The sequence below is a fragment of the Vicugna pacos genome, chromosome 2 (assembly GCF_048564905.1).
Source record: "Vicugna pacos chromosome 2, VicPac4, whole genome shotgun sequence".
Lineage (NCBI taxonomy): Eukaryota > Metazoa > Chordata > Mammalia > Artiodactyla > Camelidae > Vicugna > Vicugna pacos.
In genome coordinates this window covers 5,421,313-5,431,723 of record NC_132988.1, presented here as the reverse complement: position 1 = coordinate 5,431,723, position 10,411 = coordinate 5,421,313, and the positions used below count along the sequence as shown (strand labels likewise).

The 10,411-nt window shown below is 41.3% G+C and overlaps 1 long non-coding RNA gene across 1 annotated transcript; it reads right to left on the bottom strand.

Moving 5' to 3' along the window:
- Nucleotides 1-331: 331 nt before the first annotated feature.
- Nucleotides 332-10,140, bottom strand: LOC140699716 (uncharacterized). The gene is made up of 3 exons (XR_012077961.1): nucleotides 9,646-10,140; nucleotides 8,856-8,964; nucleotides 332-687 (listed from the first exon to the last, which is right to left on the bottom strand). It is a non-coding gene; the product is annotated as an uncharacterized lncRNA (long non-coding RNA).
- Between the last annotated feature and the right edge of the window lie 271 nt (nucleotides 10,141-10,411).

Here is a 10,411-nt window from a genome sequence, read left to right as displayed (position 1 = left end):
GTTGAGTAGATAGCCTTTGCTTCATTAAAAAAAAAAGTTAGCATACCTCGAAAAGAGTTAAGCAAATGTAATGAATGAGAGATAAAAGCATTGGAAATTGATCCTATGATCAATATACTTAATGAGAACAATTGAGTTCAAAGGTGTAAAAAAATAATAGAATTTTAATAAGAAATATCAGCATATGTAATAACAATACACAGTGATGGGCATTTGTTGTCTATTATCATAGAAGAAAAATGGAACAGAAACACAGACTTAAATATCATTAGAAAAAAAATAGATTAACAAACAAAGTAAATTGATTGTCAGGCTAGCTTTAATGCAGATAAGCAAACAAGTGCACAGTGTTCTACACGCTCTTTCAGATGTTTCCCCAAATCCTTCTCTTAAATGCTGTCTGTCCAGAATAAAACTAAACTCCACAGCATCCTCCCCATCTCACAGTAAGCAAGCAAAGCCACTTTAATTGCCCAGTTCCTCAGGAAAACAGAGCTTCTTAAATGATTTTGTGATGTATTTATCACTTTTACTTTGAGAATAGTAGGTCTCGGAGTGGAGAGTTTACATTGCAAAGAGCCCAAGGGTGGAGTTGAGAGTTAATTTCTGTGCATCACAAGGAAATAAGCTGCGGTTGCAGGAAGCTACCACCGGAGGACAGGTGTGAGCCATGAAGAAGGAGCCGAGCTAGAGGAAAAAACCCGTTGTTATTAAAAGAACAGTTTCTCATGGGTGTAGACATCTGTCAAAATTCATCAAATTGTACACCTGAAATATGTGTAGTTTACTGTACAGCAATCATTTCGCAATAAAGATGTTTTTAAAAAAGAGAGCAATTGGACGGAGAAGCCATGTTTACTTTACTCACGCACTTTTCTGAGATACAGATGTTTTGTTTACAGTTCAATGCTTAAGGTAAGGTGCAAAGAGTGAAAGGAGGCGCTAGGCGCCCGAGTTAGCTTCAGAAGTAAGACACACAGTGCACCACAGACCCCTGGGGATTCCTGCTCTCATGTCTGCCCCTTCCGCCCCCGGGATAAACCAAGCGGGCTATTTCCTATCTGTGTCTTCGCTTGTACTTTTAATATCAGCATAAGATTCTCTTAAAAATATGTTATTGATAATAACCTATAATGGGAAAGAATCATATATATAACCAGATCACTTTGCAGTACACCTGAAACTAGCACAATATTGTAAACCAACTAGACTTCAATTTTTTTTAATTTTTAATAAATTATAAATTTTTAAAATGTTAGTTTTACATATTTTTAAACTTGTGTTATTATCCTGAATATATATGTATAATATAGAATATATATTTAATTAACAAAATAGAATATATATAATATATATTCAGTATCCTGTTCAATATATTTGTGAGATTTATTCATGTATTCCTGTGGAGGGATGTCGTGTTAAATTCCTTTTAAATGCATTTATTACATTCCCTTGTATTGATACACTACAATTTTTATATCCATTACCTGTATGCAGTATAAAGAACTCCTAAATGTAATAAGAAAAAGCTAACCTAAAAGAAAGATGGACAGAAGGCATGTGTAGAAATTTATTTAGGATAGTACCATTTTTTTCCTAGTAAAAATGCTACCAAAAAAATCTTAAATATATCCCTTGGTGTACATGTAATAGTTTCTCTAGGGCATACACTTCGGAGTATTGTACTGATGCAAATCCTCATAGCAGCACAGAATTCCTACATCCACGTCCTCACCGACACAGTATTCCCAGATGTTTTTCAGTTTCGCCAATCTGAGGGATTCAAAATGGTTTCTTATCTTGGTTTTAGTTCTAATTCTCATCATTACTAGTAAAGTTAAGAATAATGTCAAAGAAGGAAAAAGGACACTATGAACTCATCTACAAAACAGAAACAGACTCGCAAACATAGTAAACAATCTTATGGTTACCAGGGAAACGGGGTGGGAAGGGATAAATTTGAGAGTTTGAGATCTACAAATGTTAGTCACTATATATAATAATAGATTTTTTTAAGTTTCTTCTGTATAACACAGGGAACTATATTCAAAATCTTGTAATAACCTTTAATGAAAAAGAATATGGAAACGAATATATGTATGTACATGCATGACTGGGACATTGTGTTGCACACCAGAAATTGACACATTGTAACTGACTGTGCTTCAACAGAAAAAAAGAATAATGTCATATGTTTATTAGCTTTTCATGATTCCTCTTCTCTTGTTTATTCCTGGTCCCTATTTCCCGACCATTTTTTTCTCTTGGGCAGTTTATCTTTTTCTTAATGGGTTTAGGAGTCCTTTATAACCTTTTACCAACTTTCTGTTTTACTCACTGGAAGTAACTTTTCCCAGGATGTGGTGTGACTTTCACTTTCTTACTAGCAATTTTTGATGAAAAAATTTTTTTTGCTGTTTTAATGTATTCTTTTTTTTTTTTTTTTTACAAATAAGCAAAGCGAGGATTTATTAAGCGACAGAGTACACTCTCAGAAGGGAAAGCAGGCAGGCTCGGGTGAGCAGCTGTTTCATTTATCAATTTGAGAGAGGGCGTGTCCATTTTATTAGTGTGTTTTTTTTAATTTTTCCATCTCCTGACGACAGTCTCTATTTTCTTTTAATTTCTAAAGTTCTGTTTTTCATGTTTATTTTTAACCCACATGAAATTTACATTTGTGTATGGTGTGAGATAGAAAACTAATTTGTTTTCGATACAGATAAAAGTTACCTGTGGACCAGTCTTCAATAATCCACAAATATGCGATCCCACCTTCTCGTTTATTGGGTCCCACACAACGCCCAGCCCTGCTCTGTGAGTCTGCAGCTTTGTACCAAATCATCACACTTTGTTCTTCTGCTTCTGCAGCTTTGTTTTGGCTACTTTTAGCTATGAGCATCTATAGAAATATTACAATAAGCTTGCTGGGTGCAATGAAAACTTTAAATTTGATTTATGGATTAGTGTGGAAAGTCTCAGTCTCCCAGTGACATAGAGTCTTTCCATCCATGGACAGGATATACTTTCCATTACTCAGGATTTCTTTAAAATATTTTAGCAAAGTTGTATAATTTTCCCTGCGCACTTTTAAATGTAATATGTATTCCTAGATGCTTTATTTTCTATTTTACATACCATACAACGTTAACATTACATTTTCTGATTTTGTTGCTGGTTTATAGGAATTTTATTTTTTTACAACTTGTGTGTGTGTATGTGTTTTTAATGGTGGTCCCAGGGGTTGAACCCAGGACCTCATGCATGCTAAGCACACGGTGTACCACTGAGCTGTACCCTCCCCATCTACAACATTTTTATGGTACAATTTCCATGTAAGAAACTGTCCAAATGTTAAATGTACAATGTACTGTGTTCTGACAGAGGTATATAACCAAAAGCAATCAAGATGAGAAGGATTCCATCACCCCCAGAGTTTCCCTTGTGTCCATTTGCAGTGTCTCCCTCTCCATCCACATTGTCAATCAAGCAGCCACTTTCTGGTCCCTATGGATTATTCTGCTTTTATGGAATTGTCTATAAATGAAATCATGTGGTGTGGACTTTTACAAAAGCTTCTTTCATTCAGCGTCTTTATCTTGAGCTTCATCCATACTGTTACACATCAGCAATTTCTTCTTTTTTTCTCACTCTCCGTGATATAAATGCAACACATTTTGTTTAGACATTCATTTGTATTTGGATTGTCTCCAGTTTACAGCTCTTACAAATAGAGCTTTTGGAAGCATTTACGTATGAGACTTTGCATGAATATATATTTTCCTTTTCTTGGGTACCCTTTCAAGGGTAACAGCAGGGTTACATGACAGGTGTATGTCTCGCTATTTAAGAATTGCCAAATGTTTTCCCAAAGTGATTGTATGAGTTTACACTCTACCCACAGTATCAGAGCCCTGGCTGCTCCTTGGTAGCTGGTCATTTTAATTCTAGCCATTTTAATGGGCACATGATGCTTTGTGTTGGGGTTTTAATTTGCACTTCCATGATCACCAGTGATGTTAAGGATCATTTCATATGCTTACTGGCCATTTACATGTCTTTTTTAAAAAAAGGTCTGTTCAAGCCTTTTCATGTTTTTATTGAGTTTTTTATTTCTCCTCTTCTCCTGAGTTGTACAAATTCTTTACACATGCCATCTGAATACATGTTACAGATATTTTCTCCCAGTCTGTGGCTTGCCTTTCATTTTTCTTAACAGTGTCTTCCAAAAAGCCAAAGTTTCTAATTTTTGATGAAGTCCAGTTTTTTCTCTTAGAATTGTGCTTTTTTGTATCCTAAGAAATATTTGCCCAAGCCCCAGCCACAGAGACTTTATCCTGTTTTTTGGTTTTTGTTTTTTTCCTAGAAATCTTACAGTTTTAGCTTTAGTATTTAAGTCTATAATCTTTTCCAAATTAACTTTTCATGAAGTGTGTGGTAGGAATCAAGGTATATATTTTTTACCATGTGAAGTCAGCACCATTTGTTGGGAAGAATTCCCCTTTCCCATTAAATGGCCTCAGCAACTTTGTTACACACAAAAAAAATTCTATGTATATGTATAAATCTACTTTTGTATCCCTAATTTATTCCATTGACTTCTAGAGCTATTATGTTTACCTGTACCAAACTGGCTTGATTACTATTATTTTTAGAGTGAGTCTCAAGATAAAATAGCTTATTAATTAATTTTTTTTAACAGAGGTACCGGGGATTGAACCCAGAACCTTGTGTATGCTACGCACATGCTCTGCCACGGATACCCTCCCACTCCCCAAAATTGTTTACATTTTCCTTCTTAATTTTTCAGTATTAACGTTCTGTTCTGATCTTTATGATTTCTTTCCTCCTACTAACTTTGGGGTTTGTATATTCTTCTTTTTCTGGTTCCTTTAGGTGTGAGGTTGGGTTGTCTGAGGTTTTTCTTGTGCCCTGAGGTAGCCTTGCGTTGCCATAAGCTTCCTTCTTAGGTCAGCTTATGTTGTCTCCCAGGGATTTTGAATCATTGTGTTTCCAATTTTATTTGTCTCCGGGTATATTCTGATATCTTCTTTGATTTCTTCAGTGTATGCCACTATGTTTGAAGTGAGTTTCTCATAGACAGTATATAGCGGAGTTGTATTTTTTGTTCGCTCGGCAAGTGTCTGCTGCCTTGAGCGGGGCCCAACCATGTCTCGTGACTTGGAGCATCCTTCAGTGAGACAGACACCTCCTTTGGTGTCTTGGGAGGGGTGGGGATATATATAAATGTCCTTGCATACTGTTATGTTAAAGCTTTAGCTTGCTTGGCCCAAGGACTAGACTCAGTACCCCTCCAAGAAGGGGCTAAAATGATGCTGTGTGCAACAACAGATCCACGTGCAACAGCAGAGCCGTGCCAGCTGCTGGCAAAGGTGTCTGTCCTAACTATGCTTAAGAAACTGGCCTCAGCCAGCCTTTCTGCCTTATTGACTCGTTTGATGCCAACCCCCACCCCAGGATGAGGATGTCCTTTTATCCCAAGAGTACCCCAAATCCCAGGCCCCGCCGTAGGGAACTCCTTCTTCTCTAGTCCATCATGAGATCAGGAAAAACCTACCCTTGGTCCAGAGGCATGTCCTCTTCTATTTAAGCCCATGGGACTTACAGTGTTCAGTGCCTGCCTAGTGGGGGACCAAGGTTGACCTCCTTCCCTAAGCACCTTGTACCCCAAGAGTCAGTTCCCATGACCCAGATTCATGCAAATTCTGACCCTACAGCTTGGCCATGCTGATGGAGCGTGGGGGAGACGGTGAGAAATGGAGGGTGTGGTCAACACAGGGCGACACCTCGCCAAAGCGACATGGAGACCTTTCAGATCCTGGTCCCAACCATGGAAGGCCATTTAGGACTGCATTGCCCAGTAACTGTCCTGCTGGCAGGGGTGGACCGCATGCTAATTCCCTGGTCATCTCCAAGACCCAAACTGCATCTCTACTTGTAGGGACTTGGTTGGAGGATTTTGGAACATATTAAGGAAAAAGACATGACCCTGAGGTGGCCATAGCACACACAGGTTTCTTTGGGTGACTTTGACAGAGAAGGCAGAGGGGCAAGAAAGGGGTAGGGAGTTAAGAGGTACACGCTACTATGAATGAAACAAATAAGCTTCAAGGGAAAGGTATAGCTCAGTGGTAGGGCGTGTGCCTAGCATGCATGAGGTCCTGGGTTCAATCCCCAGTCCCTCCATTAAATACCTAAATAAACTTAATTACCCACCTCAAAAAAAGGTAAACAAATAAATGAGCTGCAATGATATATTGGACAGCACAGGGAATATAGCCAATATTTTATAATAACTCTCAATGGAGTATAATCTATAAAAATTTTGAATCACTATGTTGTACACCTGAAACCCATATAACATTATAAATCAGCTAGACCTCAATAAAAATAAACAGAAATTCAGTGGAGAATCACGTGCAGAAAATCCTCTGAGTTTCAGAGAGAAAGTCAAATAGAAAACATTTTTTACTCCCTTAGAAATAGTTGACAGAAGAAATTAAGAGTGCAGTTATGTTTAATGTAGGAAGTCATAGTATTCATGAGCAATCCATACCTGCAGCTAGCCTAGAGAAAGCAGTGTGAATATTGGGTCCCATCTTTCAGTCTTGACTTTTTTCAGTGTTGTTGAAAGGTCCCTTAAAGGACCAAAAGTGAAGCATTAAAAAGTAAGGTCTTGCCTAGACAACCCCTAGCACCCCAAGGATTAAGTCTCTTTTTGCACAGTCTCCAAGGATGGCAGATCTAGAGCAAGTCCCTCTCAGAAGACAGGTCCACCAGAGAAAAGACTCATAGGAAATCAGACCCTGGTACCTTTCTCAGAGCCCCTTCCAAGTGCATCCTCCTAATAGAGATGATGACGCTGGACAATGGGTCTTGCCCACTGTATGGTGGGGTGAGGCATAGCAGGACCATGATTGGTGACTTTCAGAGGCAGAATTTCCTGGTCCTGACATTGGACACTTGTCTAACCCACCCAAGGCTGACTGCTCACAGAGTGGGTCTTTGGAACACATGGACTAACGCAGGTGAAAGCATTTTGTACATGATAAATCAGTGGAACTGTGTGAGCCCCATTTTATTGTCATTGACCATGTGAACAGTCATTTCTGGGGCTCCCAGAGACTGATCTTCCGGCTCTTTCAAAGGCTCTTCTCCTCAGCCTCCTACAAGATCCTTGCTCCTGCCTTCGCCACATGCAACCCAGGCTCCTGAGTTCCTCATTTGGAGAACTTGCCAGAAAGAAGCTGAGATTGGCCCGGACCTCATTTCTCCTTGGAAGAGGTGATTCATCTTTCCCTTTTCTTTCTTAATCTCTTTCTAACATAGCTCACGTAACCTGAGGCTGACGTGAGTTGAGGAAACCCCCCAGGGAAGAGAATATGAAAGAAAGCCTCAGGGTGAGTGAGAGAGTGAAGGCTGTCATGTAAAAAGTGTGGGGAACTTGACCCCCAGTTTGCCAGGCCTTTCTGTCCCCATGCTGACTCTGGCAGTGGCTTGTACCTCCCACCTCCCACCTCCCACAGCTCCCCAGGCAAGCTTCCTGACCAAACTTCTCTACCGGTCACAGCCAGATGCTTGATGTGTGGTGTGCAGTGCAGTGGTGACCTGCCCCTCGGGGGTCCTGGAAGAGCTGCCACTCCCTTGGTGTCCTCCCCTCTGGGCTCTATAACTTCTCTGTTTGCTCTAACTCTACTCCTGGCCATCGCACCAGACCCTCCAGATGACCAGCTGGCAGCCCTGCAGTGTGAGCACTCTGCCCCTGCCTGTCTGTGTGAGCCCTTGGGGCAACTTCCAGAGACTCAACTTGTTCCCTTGGACCCCCCTTGTCTTTCTGTTTCCCTTTTTCTTTATTTCTTGTGTGTGTGTGTGTGTGTGTGTGTGTGTGTGTGTTTGTCTATGTGTGTGTGTATTGGGGCAGGAGGGAGGTCATTAGGTCTATTTTTAACAGAGGTACTGGGGATTGAACACAGGACCTTGTGCATGCTAAGCATGCTCTTTACCACTCAGCTACACCCTCCCCTTGTTTCCCTTTTTCTCATAGTAGCCTGCCATCACCTCAAGTCGTATTCCGTTACCACTCCTTTAAGTATCATCGATGGTCTTCTCTCAGCCACCAGAGGCCCCTCTACCATCGCCCCCACATTTTCATCCTTCTGACGGCTCTCACCACCTATGTCCTCAGATCCCCCTTGCCACTGGGCCCTTCGATTCTTTCACTTGTCTTCTTTCACCCCACCACTGGTTTTCTCAACCATATCCGGAGAATCCTCCCTGTTACTTCCCCACTCTCATCCTTTCACTGGGTTCTCTGTCACCAGAGCCCCTTCTGCCTCTGCATCCCACATCCCTAGTAAGCCATCTCTCATGCCCACTGCTCGCCTTTTCCCGTCTTCCCCAGAGCACATACACCCTGGGTCTTTTCATCCACTTTTCATCCACCCAGACCTCACTTCGTCCCTAGACCCTACCCACTGCCCTGATGCCACCCTATCTCAAGATAATTTCCCAAGAAACGTGACACACTCTGTGGGTCTCCCTGACTCACTTCCCAGTCATCTCCCTCCAAGAACCCTCTTCACCTCCACCAGATCCCACTTGAACTCTGGAGTTAAAGACTCAGTATGACTTAATGCCACCCTTATTGACACTGTCCCCACAGAGTTGGTGTTCAGACAGCCCCTGTGGACTGGCCTCTTCGGTCCCAGCAATGTCAGCCATTGGCTGGTCAGTCCTATGCGTTTCAACTTCCCACTGACAGCAGATGTCTGCCAAGGATTTGCTCCTCCCCACCTCCCATACTGAATCCCAACAGAAGCATCACACTCTCCGCTCACCAGTGGTCTGTCTCCAGGGAGGGTCTGCAACCAGGCATGTGCAAGCCGGTAGCCTTCCTTCCCTCAGTCCTGAGCTCCAGGTACTCCTGGGAAGAGCATCACAAATAGGCTGGATTTCCAGACATGTGAGGAGAAAGAAAAAGGGGGTCACTTCCAGAAGAACTGAGGTCAGGCTAACAAGGAAATTCTGGGAAAACCAAACATCACTTGCTGATGTTTGAGACACCACCCAGAAAATTAGCTATAGTTCTTTTTTTCCCCCTTTTTCCCCCTTTAACCTTTACTATGCAATAAACTGTTTTTGTGTACTTTTGCATTTTTGTTTCACGTAGAAGAACTCGTTTCAACATTTTTTCTAAGGCAGGTCTAGTGCTGATGAACTCCCTCACTTTTGGTTTGGGAAAGTCTTTATTTCTTCTTCATATCTGAATGGTAACTTTGCTGGATGGAGCATTCATGGCTGACAGTTTTTACCTTTCAGTATTTTGAGACTGACGGGCGCGACCAACCTCCGTTTTGATCCAGGATCCTGTCTGCGATCTGCCGCATTTCAGGACAAGCCCAGCCTACCGCAAGTAACAAGTTCCACCTTCTGCAAAACCCACCAATCAGCATCTACCCTTCAGCATACCTCATCTGCATAACTGCCGCCTCCCTGGACCTGAGTGAGAACTATTGGCCGGAAAGCTCATCCCAGCCCCTCTCTCTTTCAGACACGCCCCTTTCACTTTCAGCATACCCACCAATCAAAACCTACCTCTCAGTGCCCCTTATTTGCATAAGAACCCACCAATCAGCTCCCATCCATGGGGATAAATAACCAAGCCTGTGCATGGAAAAGTGGGTTCCAGTCCGTCTGGTGATTGAGTTTGTTGGTTTCCAAAAATAGCTCTGACTCTGCCGTTCAGCTGTCTCTCTCTCTCTCTCTCCTTTCTGTCCCATTGTAACAGAGACTGTCATTCCACTTCCTCCTGGACTGTAAAGTTTCTGAGAAATCTGCTCATAGCCTAGTAGGGGGTTCTTTAATTTTTTTCCCCCTGAATGGCTTTAAAACTCTTTTTGTCATCAACTTTTGACAATTTTAGTACAGTGTGTCTTGGAGAAGGTCTTTTTGCATTGAGGTAACGAGGTGTCCTCTTAGCTTCATGGACTTGTATATCTGGTTCCTTCCTCAGCTTTGGGAAGTTCTCAGCTGTTATTTTTTTGTGTATAGACGTCTCCTTTCTGCCTGTCTTCTTTTTCTGGGGTACCCATTACCTCAATGTTGCTCTTCCTAAAAGAGTCAAATAGCTCTTGTAAAATTGCTTTATTTTTTTTTTTTTGGTATCTTATTTTTCTTTCCTCTTCTTCTTGTATAATTTCTAGATTTCTTCTTTCAACACTTTATAATGCATCCTTCGTATCATTCATTGAGTTATTTACAACAGAATTTCTGTAGGGTTCTTTTTAGAGTTTCAGTGTCCTTGGTAAAGTGTTCGTTCTGTTCATTAATTTTATTTCTGACCTCTCTGAACTGTCTTGCTGAGTTGTCTTGGAGTTCATTGAGTTTCCTCACA